Below are 23,552 nucleotides of genomic sequence, written 5' to 3'. Positions count from 1 at the left end.
GTGAAGACCACAAACTTGATTAATGATTGAGGCCGCTGTCCTCCTATTGAAAAAAATCACATTCTATCAAGGTGGGACAGGAGGGGACAGATATATTGGGAGGCAGGATGAAATAAAGCTGTTTGACATGATGCTCACATGTAGGCTTGTGTTCTGGATTTTTGTTGATGTGTAATGAATGATCCCAAAACTTAAGGGCCTAAAACAATTATTTTATTGTGATGCATAATTTTGCACATCACAAAAATTAGGAATTAGTGCAGGGTTCAACCTGTGGTTCTGATATTCCTTGTGATGTTGACTTGGGTCATTTTGTGGTTCTAACTGGCTGCAGGGTCTAAGGTGGGTTTTCTTAGATGTGTGGCCCCTTTATAGGAATAGCTGATATTATGATCTAACATCTGGGACATCAATGTCCAAATTTAATATCATTTTCTAGATCAGGTCCAGGAGAAGGTGAGATTCTTGGACCCACTTTTTCAGGTATAGTTCTTCTGAATCTGAAGACCTCTGCACTAGAGAGGCATGTTATCTGCCTCCCTCCATGACAGATATTCTGCTTCAAAAAAGGGAGAAGAAGAAGAATGTCACAATTTTGTAATACACTAGAAACATGCAGCTAGTTCTTAACTAGAGCGAGTCCTGGTCACTGGGAAGGATTGTTTGTCTCTTGATTCTGCTTTCTGAACTATCTTTCTGTTTATAAACAATAGTGAATGCCTGCAGCTAAAGATGTTCTGAGACTACTTCTTGCTCATAGACTGCTGTAGACCCAGAGAAGGCTTTTCATTTTGGCTCATTTCTTTTCCTTTTAGTTCAAGATGGTGGTGCATTTATTGGGCCAATGTTCTTGAAAACTTTGTGAGGTTTCCATGATCTTATTTCATATAAATCTATCAATGCACATTAGTAAAAGTCACACTCATCTTTCTCTTCAAATCATGTCCCTACCTGCTTTGGGTTGAGTTGGTGAGCTGTTAACACTCCTAGAAGCATTTTCCTCTAGTCAGAAAGCATCTGTCAGACATGGTCCTAAATAGTTCTGAGTCTCAGTAAAGCACCAATAGGTATACCCTTGAGATGATCTGGGCCCCGAGGCTGTTGCTTGTTTTGTGAGCCTTTTGCCCCTCAAGAGGCTTGATTGAGAAGCAATTTTATTGTTGAGTCCAGCAAAGTGCTGGGACTTTTATATTTCCTTACTTTCTTTGAGGATTTTCTAACTTCTGCTTGGCATCCATCCTGAATCAAATGCAATGCATTTTAGAATTTTTGTCACAACAGCACCTTATCCCAGACACAAAATTCTACTCTGGTTACCTATTGCTGTATTAAAAAAATGTAAAATTTAGTAGCTTAAATTAACTGTTACTTTATTATGTCTCAGTTTATGAGTCTAGAATTTAGACAAAGTTCAGCTGGGTGATTTCTTTCTCTCCTTTTTTTTTTTTTTTTTTTTAAACTGGTCATGGCTTTGACTGAGGTTATTTGGTGGTCCCTAGTCCATAGATGTGCAAATCTGGAGGGTCCTAAAGAGCTTCTTTTACATGCCCTGCACTTTGTGAGGTATGGCTGGAGGGCTGCACTCAGCTGGGATTGCCAAATAAAGCACTTACTTGTGTCCTCCCCAGCCTCATGATCTCAATGTTTGATATGATCTCTATCTCCCCCCAGAATAAATATTCCAAGGAACTCTGGTAGAAGCTACAAGCTGTTATATCTTAGCTTTGTATGTCCCCAGATATCACTTTTACAACATTCTACTGGGTAAGAAAACCAAGAAGCCAGCAGAGATTCAAAGAGAGAGGAATTAGGCTTTACCTCTCACAAGGAGGCATAGCACAGACTTTTCACTCATCTTTAATCCTTAATCTACTAAACCTTGGTGAACAGCATTAAAGGGCTCACTAATGGTTTGAATGTTTTGCACATTCCAAGCACCAGAATCTTGATAGAATTAGATAAGGGCATCTAATTATATATATATATATATATATATATATCATAGATCTCATTTTCCCTTTCTTTTTTTCATTCAGGGGGGATTTAAAAAAAAATCATTATTTTAGGAAGACATCAGCCTTGAAAGAAACTTAGAAACTACTACTTTTCATAAATATATAGTGTATTTTTATACACAGCAGCACCAAGAATGAAAGGTTTTATTCCTCAGCCAATCACCATCCATTCCATCCATCCAATATTGCAAACTTTACCCTGTAACAGACACTGACATACAAGCTTGTGTGCTCGGCTAGTGACTATGGGTTTTATTCCTTGGGTATTGGGGAATTTCTGGAAGTGTTTGATCAAGAAAACACAACTGAACTCTAACTGTATTCTAGATACATAACAAGAATTGCTGGTTATATAGTGGTCATGCTTCTTGCTTCTTGCTCTTTCTTTCGATGCCTATAGATGTTGTTTCTTATTAACTATTTTGCCTCCAGCAAACCATGTTTTATAATCCCTCCTGCCACCACCAGGATGAGTGTTTGAAATTCAGCATATCATTTCCACACCACACATCTCTAATGACTTCTCATGGCCAAGATTAGGGGACAGAGTGTATATTTTTGGTGATGGTTTGCCAGCTTATTGAATCTAAACAAGCATCACAGGTAAATACACAGTTTGAAGGCCCAGTAAAGACACCTGGGAAGTGAGGAATTGACCGGCCAAGATCACATTGAAAAAGAGTTGGGTGCTAAAAGGTGAGGCTATTGTTTGCCACCAGTTTTTTTCTGAGAGGTATTTGGCGATGCTAAAAAGAGGAGTAATTTGGGTTGAAATAGCAGAGGAGTCTGAAAAGCTACTATCAGCTTCTGAAGTCTTATAAGTCTGGGAAAAACAGAGCTGGAATTTAGCTTCTGCCAAGAAGAAAGCGTAGAGAACAGCCTGCTTTCCTAAACAGACTCTGGTCTAGAAGCTCTTTTCACTCTCCTTTTCTTAAATCTCAAACTCTGCAAGAGTTCAGGCTTTTCTTTCTGCGCCCAAAGGAGAGGTGCTTGCAATAGCCCGGGGCTGTGTGTATAGGTATGGGGCTTGCCAAGGATATTTTCAACTTTAATCATGCCAAACTGCTGGCTGCATCCTCAGCAGTAAAGGAGAAAGAAGGTTAGCTTTCTGCAGATGTTCTGGAGGAAGAGACAGCTTTCATTAGGGTGATGTCTCTTCTTAGCCAAGGACCCTGACTCTCAAAGGGAAGAGAGGATGAGAAGTGTTTCTTCCTGGGTCTCTGATGGGTGGGCCCTGATTCTGGATGTGCCCTGAGGCTTGGAAACCTTGACCATTTAACTGTCCCCAAGGTCAGAGAAATAATGATAATGAGTAATCTTAAATTTTACCGTGCTATCACAGACATGAATTGCACCAACTCCTTTTCCCCACACCTTTGTTTATGTGTAATTTACATAAATAGAAGCAAAATTCTTAACTGCACAGCTGGATGACTGTATGCCTAGCATTTACTCACTAGAGCATTGCCCAGGGCAGGCATCTCCAGCCTCCCAGAGATGACCTGTGGCCGGCTTCTTTCAGTGCCATTCCTTTTCCGTGTTAAAGATAACCATCCTTCTGACTTTTATAACTACCTTTTTTTCTTTGCTTTTTCAAAGCTATAAATAAAATTGTACTGTGTGTATTCTTTTGTGCCTGTGATCTTTCATTCAACATTAAGCATCCTTCCATGCTATTATATTGGGTTTTCATTATTTTTCATTGTTGTGTAGTATTATATGGTACGATTCTACCACAATATATTTACCCATTAAACTGTTCATGGGCATTTGGCCTGTTTCCAGTTTTTACCTATTAAAAAGCTGCTATGAATATTCTTGAACACGTTTTTGAAGGAGATAAGCATTCATTTCTGATGTGTATAAGGCCAAGAGAGGAATTTCTCGGTTGTAGGGTATGCACAGACATATTTGTATAGCCAATTTCCAAAGTGGTTGAAGAAATTCATACACACACTAGCAATACATGAGCATTTTACATGCTTGATATCCACATAAATGCCTGATATTGTCATTCTTTTATTTAATATTTTAGCCATTTGGTAGGTGTGTGATAGCACTTTATTGTGGTTTTCATTTGCATTTTTCTGATGTCAAATGATGTTGATCACTTTTTTTAAACTTACTGGTTATTAGGATGTCTTTTTTTGGAGAAAACCCTTATTCAAGTTTTGTGCCCATTTTATTTGTAAGTTTATCTTTTACTTCTTCATTTGTGGAACCTCTTTACATATTGCAGCTAAACACCTTTAGTTGAATAAGTGCATGGCCAATACGCTCTCCCAATTTTTGGCTTGCTTGAACACTCTCTTAGTGAATAAAAGACCTTCATTTCAATTATAATTTTTATTATTATTAGAACTTCAGATGCCAGGTTTTAGGTCCCAGGAGGCTGAGAGAGGCCATGAGTGATTAGAAAGGATTGAGAGACCTTTCTGCATTTCTAGTCCCCACGACCATTTTTGTCCTTTTTCCTACCTTGTGGAGGATAAAGACATCCAGGATTAGGGCCTCCAAAGTCTGCAAGAGCTGACATTCCAATGAGAGATCCAGCTGGCCATGACAGGGGTCACTAGGACACGGTGACACCACAGAAGCACAAGGGCAGAAGGGCTGATGGTAGGTTGGGGATGAGGAGCAGGAGGGGTGGAAAGGGAGGGCAGGTGGAAAACGAGGGTCAAAGCAATTGGGAGGCAGCACAAATTCAGACCAATGACACACCATGCAGGAGCTCTCATTCTCTCCTGGGCCCAGGACTAGCTTTGGTGCCATGGGTTCTGGCATGTGGAAAGGAAAGGAAAGTCAGAAAAGTTCCTGTGCATGGGGAGTGGAAAGGCTGCTCCCCAGGTAAGATGTCTGCAGAGCAAGTCCCAGGCAAGAGGTGGAACCCTGCCTCCCTCCAAAGTGCATCTTCTCACTGTTGTGTCTGGGGGAGTGTGACCTGCTCAGCCTGGTTTCTTCGTATAGCAGGCAGTGCAGAGCCATAAAGGTGCACTTGAGGTGGTTTTCTTGTTTGTTAGCTGCTGGAATGTGATATACCAGAAACAGAATGGCCTTTAAAGGGGGAAATTTATTTAAGTTGCAATTTTACAGTTCTAAAACTGTGAAAATGTTCAAATTAAAGTAGGACTATAGAAATATCCAATCTAAGGCATCCAGGAAAAAAATACCTTTGTTTTAGAACCCAGTGACATTAAGTGTTTCTCTCCCAACTGGAAAGGTACATGGTGAACATGGCAGCATCTATAGCTTTCTCTCTAGGCTTCTTGTTTCATGAAACTCCCCCAGGGGCATTTTCCTTCTTCATCTCCAAAGGTCTCTGGCTGTGTGGGCTCTCATGGTTCTCATGGCTCTCATGGATCTCATGGCTCTCTCCAAAATGCTTCCTCTTTTAAAGGATTCCAGTAAACGAATCAAGAATCACCTAGGATGGGTGGAGTCACATTTCCCTCTAATCAAAAGTTAATACCCACAATTGGATGAGTCACATATCTGTGGAGATAACCTAATCAAGTTTCCAAACTATAGTACTGAATTGGGATTAAAAGAAACAGCTGCCTCCACAAGATGGAACAGGATTAAAACATAGCTTTTCTAGGGTACATCACCCTTGCAAACCAGGACAGGTGGGAATGCTGATCTAAGGATGTTGAGAGACCTGACCCATTGCCAAGCCTCCAGCTGTGTGTAAAGGGTCACTAAGGATGTTGGCCTTCTCCATAGGAATCCGAAATCTTCCAAACTGACCGTGTTTTACCTCATCTCACAGTTCTGTAAAGTTTTTGTGAGTGGCGAGGAGAGGGGGATGACATCGGCCTTATGACAGCACATTAGGCTGGTGCATGGTTCTCCATACATTCCTGAGCTCCCTGTAGACCCTGGCCTGGATGGCCCAGCTGCCTCACCCCAGCACTGACCTCCACCTTCAGGCTCCTGAGAAGGAGTGTCTCTGTGGGTTGCAGGAGTGGACATGGCATCTGCTTCAAAGCCAGAAGACCAGAGTTGTAGACATTCAACACCTCTTGCCTCGGCAGAGGCTGCAGGGCTTGAAAAGAGGGTTGCCATATTTAAAGCTCCTTCTGCTGCTGACACATTATGTGAGGTCAGGTGAGATGCTGCACAGTGTCCATAGAACTGAGGGTACTGAAAGCAAAGGGATAGGGTGCTGAAGATCTTGGGAAAAGTTGTTTTTTAGGTCTCAACTGTGACATGCAGGTCACACAGATATAGGGATTTAATTTGTGACCACAAAAAGGTGATATTGTTAAAAGGCCAAGAGAAAATATTTATAGCAAATGAAAGATAAATAGACCTTACCTGTGGTCACCAGGTATTTTCCTGTAGCTCTTTGGCCTGGATCATTCAAAAGATGTTCTAGCTCCTGCCTCTATGCCTGCTAAGCCTGGTGGTGGGTGCGTGTGTATGAGTGTGCGTTCATATATGCATATGTGTGTATGCATACAGGTGTGTGCATGCGTACTTGTGTATGTGCATGTGTGAGCGTGTGTACTTGCTTATACTGTTCATATGTGTATTCTGTGTGTAAATGTGAGACTGTACATATGCACGTGTGTGAATGGGCATACATGTGTGCATGGTGCATATGTATGTACATGCATGCATTGTGTCTATGTGTATTGTGTGTGAATGTGTACATGCATATGTGCATTGTGCATATATGCATGTGTGTGAGTGTGTGTATGAGTAATCCTGACCCCACAATGTATGTATTGTCATCTGAGGGCCAGGCATGCACTGCAGCTGTGAGCGCTGCTTTCGAAACTGGCATTGAACCGATATCTTGTCTCTGTCACCTCCGACTCTTGGCTAGAAACCTTTAGCCTTGGTTTCCTAATTTTTAAGTGAGGTTAATAATTCCTTCCTCACAGTGTGATCATGAAATTTAAAGCAAACAAATCGATGACAAGTGGCAGGTGCTGGATAATAGCTGTAATCAGCAAACCTACTGGTCAGTGGGTTCCCTGCCAGGGGAGGTGAGGGCAGGGCCATGTCTTCCACTCCTGGGGCAGTGAGTGAACATGGCTGTTGATAATGGGGAGTCAGTTGCCTCAGGGAGTCAGTGACTCCCACCACCACAAAACACGTTAAAAGCTGCCCAGTATGGAAATAAAAGAAATTAGAATTGGGCTCAACTAGCTGTGAGGGTCTATGTTGAGCTGCTCGAACCCAGTCTTTTGTGACTGATTTCCTTCACTTGCTTGAATGGATTCAAAGTCTATTCATGTTGTACCATGTATTATTATTCACTCAATTTTATTGATGAATAATTGCCCGTTGAATCCATGTACCACATTTTGTGTCCATTCAGCAGTTATGGAATATATGGGCTGTTTCCACTTTTCTGACTATTATTAACAGTTCTACTACGAATGTACATGTATAAGTTTTTGTGTGAACATATTTTTCATTTCCCTTGGGTTTATATGTAGAAGTAGAATTGCTGAGTCACATGGCAAATCTATGTTCAACATTTTCAGAAACTGTTAGACTGTTTCTAAAGCAGCTACAGCATTTTTCAAACCCACCTGCATTGTATGAGGGTTTCAACTTCTCCAAATCATCTCCAACACTTACATCTCTTTTTTTTATGATAATCATCCTAGTGGATGTGAAGTGTATTATTTTGGATTCAATTTATTTTATTGCTATGTTTTGGTGTCATATTTAAGAAACAATTGCCTATTTCAACAACACAGAGGTTTATACCTGTGTCTTCTCCCAAAAATTTTATAAGTTCTGCCTTTACATTTATGTCTTTGATCTAGTTTGAGTTCATTCGTTGCATATGATGTAAGATAAAGACTCAATTTCACTCTTTTGTGCATTGATCTCCTACCACTGTTTGTTGAAAAAGCTATTCTTGATTCATTGAATTGTGTTGACAGTCTTGGTGAAAACTCAATTGCCCATGAATGTATGAGTTTATTTTTGGGCTCATAAATCTATTCCATTGGCCTGTATGCCTATCCTTATGTTGTACCACAACTGTTTTGATTACTGTAGCTTTGCAGCAAATTTTGAAATTGGGGAGTGTGAGTCTTCCACTTCTCCTCTTTTGTTCGAGATTAATGAAAATAATAATAAGAGAATGGCTATCTTGGCCTCTTGCATTTTCACATGAGTTTTATAATCTGCCTGTCAATGTCTACAAAGAAGCCAGTCTGGATTTCTATAAGTATTACATAGAATTTGCTGATCAGTTTGGGGAATATTGCCATGTTAACAATATTAAGTCTTCTAATCCAAGAATATAGATGTCTTCCAAATTTTTAGGTCTTTAATTTTTTCCAAAGATGTTTTGTGGTTTTCGGTGTGCAGTCTTGCACCTTTGTTAACTTTATTACAAAGCATTTTGTTCTTTTTATGGTATTTAAATGAAATTGTTTTCTTAATTTCTTTTTTGGAATGTACAATGCCACTGTACAGAAATACAACTGACATTATGAATATTAATATTGTATTGTGCAACTTTGCTGAACTGGATTTTTTAGATCTAATAAGTTTTTTAGGGGATTCTTCAGGATTTTCTGCATATAAGATTATGTCATGAGGAAATAAACCTAGTTTTTCCTCTTCCCTTTCAGTTATACGATATATAAATTATTTTCTTCCCTAATTGCCCTGGATTGAACCTCCAGTACAATTTTGAATAGAAATGTGCAAATCAGATGTCCTTGTCTTGTTCCTGATCTTTGGGAAAAGTTTTCAGTCTTTCATCATTGGTAAGATATTAGTTGTGGGTGTTTCACAACCTTTTCATCAGGTTGAGGAATTCCCTTTTATTGATAGTTTTTCAAGTATTTTTGAGAAATGTTTTTGATGCATGTTTCTAAATCATGCAGGTTTTTTCTTCCTTTATTCAATTAATATGGTGTATTACATTGATTCATTTTCATATTTTGAACAAAATTTGTATTCCTGGAATAAATGCTACGTGGTCAATGTGTGTTCTAATTTGCTAGCTGCTGGTATGCAACACACCTGTAGCTGGATTGGCTTTCAAAAAAAGGGGGATTTATTTAGTTAATGTATAGTTCTTCAGAGGAAAGGCAGCTAACTTTCAACTGAGGTTCTTTCACAGGGCAATCTCTGCTGGTTTTCTCTCCAGGCCTCTGGGTTCCAACAACTTTCCCCAGGATGATTCCTTTCTGCACCTCCAAAGGCCTGGGCTGAGCTGTAGGTGCTGAAATGAGGTATGCTGAGCTGCTTGGGTTGTGCTACATTGAGCTCTCTCATTTAAACACCAGCCAATTAAATCAAACATCATTCATTGCAGTGGGTATGCCTCCTAGCCTACTGCAGATGTAATCAACAACAGATGAGGTTCATATGCCATTGGCTCATGTCCACAGCAACAGAACTAGGCACCTTCACCTGGCCAAGCTGACACCCGAATCTAACTACCAAAATGTATACAATAATTTTTTTATGAGTTGCTGGATTCTGATTTCTCGGTGTTTTATTGAGGATGTGTGCACCTGTATTCATAAAGAGTGTTAGTCTGTAGTTTTACTGTGGTGTCTATTTCTTGCTTTTTATTAGGGTAATACTGTCTCATAAAACAAGTTGGGAACTGTAGAGTTTCTTTCACTATGATTTTTTTGTGTGTGTGGGCAGGCACCAGGAATTGAATTTAGGTCTCTGGCATGACAGGTGAGGATTCTGCCACTGAGCCACTGTTGCACCACCCTCCACTATGATTTTCAAAGTGTTTGTAAAGTTTTAGTGTTAGTCTTTTAAACATTTTGTTGAATTCAAAATGTTTGGTCCTGAGCTCTCCTTTGTGGAGAATTTTTAATTTCTAATTCAGTTTCTTTTCATGTTGCCAGTGTAATCAGATTTTCTATTTCTTCTTGAGTCAATTTTGATAATTTTTATATCTTTCTAAGAATATGTACATTTTTTTCTGGACTATCTAATTTGTTGGCAGACAACTATTCATGATATTCTCTATTAGTTTAACTCCTTTCTGTAAGGTCTGTAGTAATGTCCCTGTAATTTTTGATTTAACTAATTTGTGTCCTCTTTTTTCTTGATCAGCCTTAGCTAAATATGTGATCTTTTTAAAGAAGCGACTTTTAATTTTGCTTATTTTTCTCTGTTGTTTTTGTTGTCTCTTTCTCAGCTATCTCCACTCTAATGTTATTCTTTCTGTCCTTTTGCTTGCTTTTGGTTTAGTGTGATATTCTTCTCGTAGTTTACTAGGAGGATTTTCCTCTTAGCAATTCCTTGCTGCATCCCATATGTTTTGGTACGTTGCATTTTTAAATTTTTTCAGCTCGATTTTTTTCTAATTTCCATTACTATATTTCATTTTGACCCTTAGTTATTTAGAATGTGTTGTGTAATTTCCACACAAATGTGAAATTTGCACATTTCCTTCTGTTATTGATTTATTTCATTCCATTTTGCTTGAAAACTTACTTTGCATTATTTCAAACCTTTTAAATACATTAAAGCTTGTTTTACAGCCTCACCTATGGTCTATCCAAGAGACTGTCTCATGTGCTCTTGAAAAGAATGTATATTTTGATGTTGTTGGGTTGAGTACCCTATAGATGTCTATTATATCTACTTGGTTTATAGAGTTTTGCACATATTTTATTTTCTTGTTGATTTGTCTGACTGTTGTATTCATTACTGAAGGTGGTGTTAGCAAGTCTTCAACTATTGTTGAATTTCTATTTCTGCCTTCAGTTTAGACAATTTTGCTTTATGTATTTTGGGGTTGTATTACTAGGCACATGTATGTTTACAAATGATATTCTTAATCAATTGGCAATTTTATCGTTAGAAAATGTTCTTTTGTCTCTACTAAAAATTTTGTTGTCAAATCTATTTTGTCTGAGATTAGTATAGTCAATCCATTTCTATTTTTTGCTAGCATGATATATCTTTTTCATTACAATTAATTTTTACCTGCTTGTACCATTAAATCTAAAATATATCTCTTGTGGATAACATTTAGTTCAATCATGATTTTTGGGGGGTCCATTTTGTCAATTTCTGCCTTTTCATTAGAGTGTTTAATCCATTTGCATTTGATGTAATTACTAATAATTGGGTCTACTGCTGCAATTTTCCTATTGTTTTCTATACGGTTTTATTTTTGTGGAGGGGGTGCATGGTGTGGGAGTCAAATCCAGGTCTTCCATGTGGAAGGCAAGTCTATGTATGTTTTTGGTCCTCTATTCCTTTATCACTAACTTTGTTTTTGTTAAATATATTTTCTAATGTACCATCTCATTTCCTTTGTCATTTATTTTACTATTTTTAAGTTGTTTTCCTAATTGTTGACACAGGAATAACAGATAGCATGTGAATTTATAACATGCTAGGTCAAATAATACCAATTTTGTTTTAATACCATATAAATTTTGGCTCCTATATAGTTCTGCTCATCCCTGTCTTCCTTTGTGCTTTTGGTAGCATAGGAATTACAACTTTATATGTTTTTTTCCCATCAATACAGATTTATAGTTATTGTTTTATGTAGTTTTCTTTTAAACCATATGGAAGAAAAAAATGTTTTACAAATAGAAAATACATTTAAGTTGTGTTTTATATTTACACATGTAGTTTATTGATGCTTTTTTTATTTCTTCACGTGGATTCATGTTATTACCTAGTATCTTTTCAGTGCAGCATGAAAAGTCTATCCTTAATATTTTGTACTTAGTGCAGTTTTATGCAATTGTACTGTGACATATTTTCTCAGTATCTTTTATCTAGGAATGTCTTCATTTCTCTTTTGGTTTTTTTTTTTAAGTATTTTTTTTGAAAGTATTGCTGGATATAAGAACGTTGTTCATTTCTTTTCCTTGTTAACAAACTTCCCTGAGGAAGAGTCTTTTAACTGAAAGTAAGGTCTGAATTAGGTCAAATAAAGATAGACTAGCCAAGTGGAGTTTTCCAGACAACATTGTATAAGTCAGATAAGGACAGTGTTCTGGGAATGAGGTTCTAAATGACTTCTGCCATACTCTACACCTTCTGGTGGCTGCCAGGCCCTTAACCATGATTGTGGACTGTTGGATTACGTGTCTACCCTGGAACTTGGAAAGTGTGGGATGGAAATAAGGCACATTAAAGAAGCACAAAACTCATTTTTCTTAGGGGAATTCTGCTATTTTTCTTGAATAAACATTCTCTAAATTGCCACAAGCTTTGGTTAATTTCCAGATTTTGAAAAAGATTATTGTTATAATTTTTAGCAGTTTTCTCATTGTTTTTATGAGGAGAAAATTTTCAGCATTCCTTACTCTGACATTTTTGCTTATCTTGCATTTTTTGAGGTGTAGTTTTGCTGGATATAGAATTCTTGTTTAAAAGTCATTTTATTTCAGTAATTTGAATTTGTCCTCCTATTGCCTTCTGTCCTCCATGATTTCTAATGAGAAATAAGCTGTTAATCTTATTAGGGATATATTGTATATAATGAATCACTTCTCTTTATCTGCTTTCAAGAGTCTCTCTTTCTTTTTTTTTTTTTTTTACAACAGATTGATTAAGGTGTCTTTAGATACATTCATCTTAGAGTTTATCCTACTTGATGTTTATTGAGTTATTAACATGTGCAGACTATTTTTCATCAAATATGGGCATATTTTGATCATCATTTCTTCCAATATTCTTTCTACCCCCTTTACTCTTTTACTCCTTCTGGGATTTTAATGGTGTGTACATTGATATGCTTGATAGTACCCCACAGGTCTCTTAGGCTCTATTGATTTTTTCTCATTCCTTTTTATTTCTGCTCTTCAAACCTGATAACCTTAATTGACCTGTCTTCAAGTTTGCTTAGCCTTCATTTTGCCTATTCTAATATTCTGTTGAGCCTCTCTGGTAAAATTTTAATTTGATCTATGCAATTATCAATTCTAGTATTTCAGTTTGGTTCGTTTTTATAATATCTGTTTATTTATTGGTAAATCTCAATGTGGAGAGATATTGTTCCCTTATTTTTCTTTAATTCTTTAGGCGTGGTTTTCATTATTTATCTGAAAATATTTTAAATTGTTGATTTAAAGTCAATGTTGATTTAATGTCAATGTCTGGGTTTCCTTAGGGATCATTTCTATTGACTGAACTTTTTCCTGTGTATGGTCAACATGAAAATGTTTTTGAAAGCTGGACATTTTAAATAATATAAAGTAGTAACAACATAGTTCATTGTTGCTGTTTATGGCTGTTGTTGATGTCTATGATGTTCAAATGTCTGTGACTTTCCTGTTCTAATTCTGTAAAGTCGGAACTGCTTTCCTTATGAAGGCACTAAAATCTGCTCAGTTATCTTAGTGGTCAGCTAATGATTGGACATAGATTTCCTTAAATGCTTTGAACCAATATATCATTGGTTCTGTGCTGAGTCTGGGGGTGGGGGTCATGCCCTCAACACTGGGAATTCACAACTCAGACTTAGCCTTATATTTTTGCTTGGCATGGTCAGCCAGAGATGAGAGATAAGGACCTTTCCAGCCCTCCTGGGTATGTGGATATCCTTGCATATGCATGCAGCTTTCTAGATCCCAGGAATTAGTTGAAGTTTTTCAAAGTCCCCTATGGACACCTCATTCCCCAAATAACCCTCCTAACTTTTTTTGTGACCATACTCTTGTTTGTCCCATCTTGTTTCACTTCCTCAGGCAGCTTTAATGTTAAACAATTGTTACTGATCATTTTGACAAATGCCTTGTGAGTAGGGTTTTTTCCACTGAGTCAGCGCTAAGAAAAAATAACAAGATCCAGGGATCTGCCAGAGAATTTCCAAAATATGTGATTTGGGTTATTTTTTCCCCAATGTCCTCACTGCTTTCATGGAGGAGAGATTTTTTTTAAGGTATTTACTATGCCACTCTGGGAGTACTGCCTGTGAGTTTAATTTTAAGTAAGCCAGAAAAAAATATTGTCTAGCAAAGTTCTATGGATGAAATGTATTAGTGATTAAATAAAACTGAACAATTTCAAAATATTTAACAATATTTCTAAAACATTTTAAACCTTATTTCACACAATTAAAATGTTCCTACTAAAATCACATTTATTCTTATAATTTGTTTCAGAAACACATTTTTCACATGTAATAGAAATATAAATGTAGCATTGAGAAAACATGAATTTTAAACTAAGGGAATATAAATTGACGAAATCTCCCTCATTAGTTAGGTTAAAATTATGTGCATAAAAATGAGATTGCAGTGCAATGGTTGATTGATGGAAGATGTTGGGGTATTCAGAGAAGCCCAAGCTTCTCTCTTTAGTAGCCCTGACTAGCTTCCATGCTCCCAGGTCTAATCAATGAGATGAGAAAAAAAGAATTTAATCACACAAGCTCGTAGGTGAGGCTGCAGAGCTGGTTCTCCAGATACCCTACCCAACAGCACCTCAGATGGGTGTCAAATCAGATTCCCACCTGGACACTGGAGACGGTCAAGGGCTTTTCACTTCTCACTGCTTAAAGCAGATTCTTTTCTTTTTTCTTAAACTTTTTTTGAAATTATGGTAACACATACACAACTCAAAATTTCCCCTTTTGACCATTTCAAAGTGTAGAATTCAGTGGTAACAACTACATTCCAAAATGTTGTGTTGCCATCATCACCATCCATTACCATAAATGTTATTACCCCAAACAGACACTCTGTACTATAATCTTTCTGTCTCTATGAATTTTTGTATTTTGTATAAGTGTGATTATACAATATTTGTTCCTTTGTATCTAACTTATTTCACTCAACAGGAAGTATTCAAGTTTCATCCATGCTGTATTTCATTTCTTTTTATGGTTGTGTAAAATTCCATCGGATGGATATTCCACATTTTGTTTATGCATTCATCTGTGATGGGCACTTGGGTTGTTTCCTTTTGACTTTTGGCTATGTGAATAATGTTGCTATGAATATCATTGTACAAATACCTGTTGGATTCCCTCTTTTCAAATTTTGGGGATAAATGCAAGTAATGCGAGTGCCAGGTATGCTGGTTTGAATCTATGGTGGACCCCAGAAAAGCCATGTCCTTTAATTCTCATTCAATATTGCTGGGTGGAAGCATTTTGATTTTTCCCATGGAGTTGTGACCCATCAAATTGTGGGTGGTAATTTTTGATCAGATGATTTCCATGGAGGTGTGTCTCCACCCATCGAAGGTGGAGTTGCTTACTGGAGTCCTTTAAAAGAGGAAATATTTTGGAGAGAGTCCTTTTTGGAGAGCCACAAGAAAGCCAGCAGATGCTGCCATGTTCGCCATGTGCCCTTCCAGCTGAGAGATACATTGAACGTCATCGACCTTCCTGAACCAAGGCATCTTTCTCTGGGTGCCTTAAATTGGACAATTTCTATAGATTTGTTTTGATTGGGACATTTTCTCGGCCTTGGAACTGTAAACTGGCATCTGATTAAATTCCCCTTTTTAAAAGCCATTCTGTTTCTGGTATATTGCATTCCAGCAGCTAGCAAACTAGAACACCAGGTCTTAATGGTAATTCGACTCTTAACTTTCTGAGGAACTGTCAAACTGCTTTCCACGGTGGCTGCTCCATTTTACAGTCCCACTAAGAATGCATGAGGGTTCCTAGTTCTCTGCATCCTCACTAACGCCTACCATTTTCCATTTATTTTGCAATAGTAGCCATCCTTGTGGTGTGAAGAGTACCTCATTGATTTGATTTACATTTCCCTGATGGCTGATGATATTGAACATCTTTTCATGTGTTTATTGGTCATCTATATAACTTCTTTGGAGAAATGTCTATCCAAATCCACTGCTCATTTTTCTCCCCATTGCTCATTTTTAAATTGGGTTGTCTTTTTGTTATTGAATTGTTGCTGTTCATTATATATATTCTGGATATATTATAGTCTTCATGTATTCTGGATATTAATCTCTTATACGGATATATGATTTGCAATTACTTTCTTGAGGTATTAATCTCATATAAGGATATATGGTCTGCAATGTCTTTTGATACACAAAGATTTTTAATTTTGATGAAGTTCATTTCAAGTTTTTTTTCTTTTGTTGCTCATACTTTTGGTGTCACAACTTAGAAATAACTGCTTAATCCCAAGTCATGAAGGTGTGCTCCTGTGTTTTCTTCTAAGAGTTTTATGGTTTTAGTTTTTATATTTAGGTCCTTGATCCATTTATATGGTGGGAGGTAGGGTCCAACTTCATGTACTTGGAATCCTCACTGACAATCAGGTGGCTATAGATGTGTGGGTTCATTTCTGGACTCTACAATCTATTCCTTTGGTGTATATGTCTGTATTCATGGCAGGACCACATAGGTTTGATTACTGTGGCTTTGTAGGATGCTATACATGACTAAGAGGACAATCCTAGCAGGTGTAAGAAAGAACATCCCTTGTATGTGATGGGGGTATAAACATCAGTCACCCCATCCCCACTCCTGTACCCTTCAAGAAGACTCCCACTGAGGAAGGCTGGGCTCAGCCATGGCCAGGCAAATCTTGTTGGAACACTCATCATGCCCTCTTGGAGACTCAAAACCAAGAAGACAAAAGTCTAGGGAATCATACAGGTCCAGATTCAGAACTCTCTGATGGTAACTGACACCTGACAAGATATGTAGCATCTTGGCTCATCTCTCACAGTAGCCCTGGGGACAACACACACACAATGCTGTGATAGCCTGTTACAATGCCTGGCACCTGACAGAGCCTGGCAGGTGGTGCTTGGGGAGTTAACTGAGAAGAGAAGACAAGCACACAAGCAATTACTCAACAAAAGATGTTCATAAAGTTCAAAAAGTACAGCAGATGTTACAAAGCAGGACAAAAAGAATGGTAAGATAAGTTTTTAAAAGACAGGGGCTTTCTTATTCCTAGGCATTTATTTCAGTCATGGATGATAATAATAATTTGATAGTTTATTGCACATTATACTTAGGCAAAAGGGTGAATTAAATGAGCTTAAAAAAGAATGCATAGAAAGTTGTGGCCTGGATTTGAGAGGCACAGTTCAATGAGGCCCAGATGTCATTGGAGATTGAATATATAGGTTTGGAAAAAGATATGAAAAAAAAAGAACTGCTTTTTCCTTTCTTTCTTTCTTTTTTTTAATTTCAAAGGGCTGACCATGAGGAAAGAACTTCCTGGCTAATGTTGTGTTGATCCTGGTCTACTGGTTTCTCTCATGAATGTCTTATTGGCTAAGGGAAAGACCTCATCTTAGGACAAGTAGAGCAGTAGCCACTGACTGGTGTCCTCCATCCTTCCCCTGAGCATGGATAGATCCTGGGGTAGGACACAGGCATTGATGTGTGGTGAGTGGTGTAAGCAGGTAGATGCTCTCTAGGATTTGTGGGTTTGGCCCTGAACACTGAGGGTCTCTGATAGTGCCCAAAGTTCCCTCTGAAGGAGTCACCAAGCTGAGGTTTTTCAGACACCTAGGGTAGGCAGGGCCTTGGGCTCTGAGGACCCCACCTGAGGCTCACTGCAGATGCAGGAGGGCTGTGGAGTGGGAGGTCATGGCCTCTGAGAACCTCCATCTCAGGCTCAGTGTGTATGCAGGAAGACCTCGGGGCAGGGGTGGGGAAGGTAAGCTCTGAGGACCCCACATAAGGCTCAGTGTGAGTGCAGCAGAGCCATGGAGCCAGACTGTGGGTCAGAGGACCCCACCTGAGACTCAGTGTGGATGCAGTGGGGCCATGTAAGTCTCAGGTCCTGGATGTCCACTGCCTGGGTTCAAGTTATGTTTTCATCAATATATCTTTGGGGCACCCTTTCTTCTCTGTAAACCCAGATTCCAAACCTGTATCATTAGTGGCCATGTCTAGGATTATGTTGATTGAATCTGACAAAGCCCATAGGCTTGCAATGTTTTAGACAGATAAAAGTTTTGAAAATACAGCTGTGATCACCCCCAGTGGTTCTTGTGCTTGCATTTCCTGGCTGTGTCTCAAGGTCCAGCCTTTCTTTCTTGTCTGAATTGCATACACACTTTCCACACCCATTGGCCACCCCCCGTCCCCCGGGCTTGGCATGGTCCTATGAGGAAACCTATCTTTCCTCAGGCTTGGTGAGAGTGGAAGGCCCCAGTCAAAGTCTTTGACTTTCAGGGGAGGCAAACTCCAGCTGGCCCTTCTCATGGATCTATAGCCTCAGCTGAATGGTTGTCTCTGGGTTCCATCATCTTCCGCAAGGCTCTTCAGCACAAGGCTGGGCAAAGGTTGGGGAGATGGGAAAAGGGGGCTGGGACAGAGAAAACAGAAGACTCTTCTCATAAAGAATCAACAGACACATTCATTTGCCTGGTAACTTTGATTATGTGCCTCCAGTAGCAAAACCCTGTAGTGGTACATGGGGTCCATGGAGACAGGAGGGAGATGTACTCTCTGTCCTGCATCCATGAGCTTGAAGACTGAGTAACAATCCATGCCCACACAACAGGCTTACTTTGGATATTTTCGTATGTGAATCAGGTCACGTAAGTGATGCTTAAAAGTGTTCGAGATGCCTGGGCAGGGGTGGCTGGCCACCCCTTGAAGCCCATGGAGAGGCTGAGTGGTAACCTAACAGCCTATGACCCTCTCCTTGCAGGCCCTAGAGGTGAATCAATGAGTGACAGGGATCACAGGGCATAAGGACAATGCAGGTCCTGCAGACTGCAAGCTATCTTAGTTGATTCATAAGGACACCCTCCATCCTCCAGAGAGCATTGCAATCACCATCTTGCACAGAAAAGGCAATTTTTGCTTATGCAATAAACCTCCTCTGCTCCACCATGCCCTTCATATGCTGGGGTCACAGCACAGAAAGCCAGGCGCCTGGCCAGCACACACAGTGGAAAAGTATAAAGGCTGCTTTTTGTTCCCACAGTGGATCTAGAGGTATGGAAGCCTATTCACGTTAGGATTAAAGTGTTTTCTTTCAAAAGTCTTTTGAGTGGCTTAACATCAGTGCAGAAAGTCCACCTGTCCATGGACAGTGGAGAAAAACAACCCAGCTTTGTCTTGGGTAACCCACTTATTCCTGCCTCATGTGTTTTTTTATTCTGCCAAGAAAGCAACACCCTTTCAAGCCCCTGCACAGAATGCTAAAACAGGAGGCAAACAATCCCTCTGAGAGACAGGCATTCTTATTGGAAAATAACTTCATTTGTAATGTTTTGCTTCTATGTTTAAAATGACCCCCTAGTACTGATGTTTCTCCCTCCTCCAATGTTCTGCATGGCTTCTTTCTTCCACTCTCCCAGACGTGACTGAGTTGACTGCATCTGTCCTTATGACAGCCGTGGCTGAGCAAAAGCTTGACATTAGATATTTATCACCTCGGAATGTTTCTCTCAGATAGCTAGCTCTCCACTTCCAGACCTCTTTATCTTATTTTGCTAAACAGGATGAGTTTCTGTCAGTGCTGAAAGTAATTGACTTGTTTTTTAATAAATATCAAGGCCTGGGTTAAGAACTGGACAATTCAATGCATTTATTATTCTCTCCCTCTTCTGTTTATTGTAGTGTGAAATTGTTTTCCAGGTAGTGATTAATTCTGCCAAGGCTTACTGTCCTTGCAGGGTAATTTGCATTGTTTGGAAGAAGATGCCAATGACAACAGCCTGCTATAGGAGGCATCATTTCAGTTTGTCAGCCATCAGCTCCTGGGTTGTCGTCTGTCACTCAATTGGTTCCATTGACCTCTGTCATTTTCCAAGTCTCATTCTTCAGTGAGCATGGCTGATGCCTGCCCTTCTTAGAAAAAAGTGCATGTGGAGGCTGCTGGCTAAGTAGAGAGGGTATCCTGTAAGTGGTTCTAGAGGACTCCGACTAGTCACAGGAATTAGGATTCCAGGTGCAGAACATGGCTGCACAGCCAACCGCTCCACTCCCAGCCTTGTTTTGAAAAGTATCAGGCAACTGAGATGACCTTGGTTGCTAATAGGTTCTCTTACCATGAATCTTGACTTCCTGGGTGAGAGAAGGAAAGCATGGGGAACAAGGGATCAATCCTTGGTGAATCGATCAGTGTACTTAGGGTGAAAATGGGGACAGACTTGCCCCTTTAGACAGGTGAGCTCCCCTTTGATTTCAGGTGTGATTGTGGGAATGAGGACCCTTGGGGAAGCAAGATGGACAAGCTTATGAAAACACCCTGACTGTGGCTTGGCTCAGCAAGGAAACTGTATCATTACAAATCAGTTTCTCAACCTCAGTGCTGTAGACATTTGGACTGGATAAATTTTTGTCACGAGGATTCTTCTGTGCATTTCACTTTGCTTAGCAACACCCCAACTTCTGCTCAGTAGACGCTAGTAGCACCTGTGCCCCTCCTCCAGTCGATACCCAAAAATGTCTGCAGATATCACCAAATGTCTCCTGGGGTTTAGGTGGCTGAGGAAAATCCCTTCAACCCTGAAATCCACTGCTATAACCAGATGAAGACTGAACTATGAGTGTCTTCTCAGAAAGGCCCCTCCAGGGAGTGTCTCTGTGGCTACATTGTGTGGTGGAATTTCAAAGGAGGAGTCCCAGACCTGAATCTGGCTCTATTGTTAGCTCTATGAGCTTTAAAAAAATCATTTGACTTCTCCCCACCACAGTTTTGTGCTTAGTCTAAGGTTCTATAAAAGCCAATGAGCTACAAAGGGTAGGATAAACAAGAATAGGGATACACTCACTTCTCACTCTGTGATCTAGATTCGAATGAGAGATTTCAAATGACATTTCCTTTCATCAGTCCTGCAGTAAAATGCAGCTGTGGGCTGACCTCTCAAACTTGCGTTGTATTCTGAGTTTTATAATTCGCTCCTGCCTTGGTTGTCTGAGGCTGACACTCACCTTGAGGAACCCTTCTGGATTCTGACTCCATTTATCTACAATAATGGTATCGGATTGAGGGATGCCTGGTGAGTCTCTTAGTCTTCCCCTGTAGATCTCTGAGGTCACTTTTCTCAGCCTCCTCTCAGAGTTTCCTTGTTCTTCCCTACCTCTCCCAGGCCAGCATGCCTTCTGCCTTATGTCTCTTGCCCAAATCAATCTTCCTTCCATCTGCATGAATTTTTTCCTATGAGGTGAAGTAGCCTACCCAAATCCCATGGTCAGGAAGTGGCAGAATCCAGGAGGAAATGAGGTCTGGTGAGTTAAGTCTCTAGCCTTGCCTTCCACACCATGGCCACATGGGCACAGCACATCCTGGAAGCCACATTTGTGGATCACTGCCTTCCTGTCAGGCTCACAGGGAAGCTTAGGCAGAGACGGCATTCAACATTCAAAGACACTAAAGGGAGGTCCAGCTTCTGGGTTGTTGCACTGTTCTGTGAACTGGACACAAAAAGACCCTACATCCCTCTTTCTCCCTCAGTAGGAAAGTGCTACAAGTCCCCTCGAGTTATCTCAGTCCACTCAATACCTTCCTCAAACCTTAAGTGCACATTTAGGCTCAAGTCTGTGGGGCAAGCAAGTTTCTGAACTTCCTGGTATTGCCATATGCATTTGGCATTCAGATGAGGGGAGCCTGTAGAGCAAAGCTGGGGTGAAAATTTTCCCACATAAAGGCAACCGAAGGAGGAGGATGTAGCATCTGCTGGGCTCAGCCTGACCGGTAGGGTTTGTGGTCATTCCAACTTAGCCTCAGACTGTGACAACTGTGACTCTCTGCCTACTAGGCGGCTCTTAGTGGTTTGGGGAAAATACTAAGTAATGAGGACCAAGGTTTCTACCACCAACCTCTCAAATTAGGGTGGGTTATAAAAAAGTGTGGCAAGAGTTCACACTGTGAGCCAGATGCCTTTCTATGGTCTCTACCTGCAAGAAAGCCCTGTGTGGCAGATGTTATTTTATCCCCCCTTTCTTTAGATGCTAAAAGAGGTAAAGTAATTTGTCCAAAGTCCCACATCTCTGAATAAAAGCTGGAGGACTGGCATCCTTGACTTCAAATTTTATTCTTTAAACTACTCAACTTTACTGCTTCTTGTATAACCACCAGAGGAGTCCTTGAGCAGCAGAACATGTTCCACCAGAAAGAGGTGTGCCTGGCATGAAAAGTTCCCCAAAAGTTATAATCCAGAAGACATTTTGATTTGATATTATTATACATAGACTTTTGTCATCAGATGTGCCTTCCCAATGAAATTGTGCCTCTATCAATATTAAAATGAATTTACATTCTTCGAGTACTTTATACCCATGGTGTGTGTATGTGTGCATATCTGTCTGTGTGTGTTTGGGTTGGAAATGCATGAGGTGGAGTTAATAAGAAGAGTTGGTCGAGGGGTCAGCAGGAATGGAAAGGCAAAGAGAAGCCAATAGCTGAGCCATAACGTAAATTCTTCCAGGGACAGGTGATTGAGGAGTACCCTCACCTCCATGAAGATGGTCTGGATGTGAATGCACGCACCTGAGTTTTTAAAATTAAATTCTGCAGCACAACATGTCTTCTTTCCTCATAGTTTACTTCTGAAGTACTAATGGGTGTTTGCGTGTACAAATTTGTGCATGTCCATAATTGAAAATGTACATGAAGGTCCTGCTGAGGCTCCTCTGCTCAATGGTCAGGGCAGGACAAAAGGTGAAGGACTTAGAATGAATCTGCTCCTACCTCGGGGAGTTCACGTTGCCACACAGTGCATGTCGGCACATCATCCCAATGGGGATTGAAGTCATCTCTACCTCACAGTGTTGCCATGGAGATTAATGACATAATGCATAGCAATCTTGCCATCCTACAGTGGGAGCATTATCTTCTCGCGAGGCTTTCTTCCCTACAATTCGTACATTTTAATTTCCTCCAGTAACTCCTTCCTGGCCTGCAGAATGGTCATGTTTCAGCTTTTTTTTCCTGAAATTAATGTTCTTGGAAACTTTCAGAGAAATTCTGACTGCCAGTTTGACAAGGCTCTCCCATTCCACGGCCACAAGAAAGCATACATTATGCCTGAGGGAGTGAGAGCTCAGGCTGGAGTACTTGTCCATCTGGCCATGTGTGTAGGGCATCCTATGTCACTTTCAACTCCAAGGACCCAGACTCAGACTCATCTTCCAAAGTTGATACACACCTCTAGCTCTGATCAGCTTTAAAGCCAAAGCGTAATTCCACAGGCGCTTCTTCTCCTACCATTTCATGGCTTGAAATGCCAGAGTAAAATGAGGATATTTGTTTATTTCATTTATAAGGTGGTGATGGTACTTAGAATGTATGAGAAAGCTATGGCTTTAGAAAGACATGCCCCCAGAGAGCAGGAGGTAACATTATGAGGAAGTAGAAAGTACTGGATTTGGTGCCCGGATCTACCATTCTTTGGTTTGTGACCTGGGATGAGGTTCTTTAATGTCCTTGAGCTCTTACCAATACCATTGACGCTGACTGGGGTTGTTATCATTTGGAAGTGCTGGTGCCAGGGGCATAGTCTGTTGTGATCTGGTAAGGGAAAGATCTTCTAAAGTTTGTTAAGCTCTGTGCCAGGCATTTAGGAAATGCTTCTCTCCTTGTACCTGATTTAGCCCTCACAATAGCCTTATGAGGAATGTTTCAGTCTCTCCATTTGGAGATGTGGAACCTG

Source organism: Tamandua tetradactyla, chromosome 8, assembly GCF_023851605.1.
Source record: "Tamandua tetradactyla isolate mTamTet1 chromosome 8, mTamTet1.pri, whole genome shotgun sequence".
Classification (NCBI taxonomy): Eukaryota; Metazoa; Chordata; class Mammalia; order Pilosa; family Myrmecophagidae; genus Tamandua; species Tamandua tetradactyla.
Note: the sequence above shows the minus strand (reverse complement) of the source record.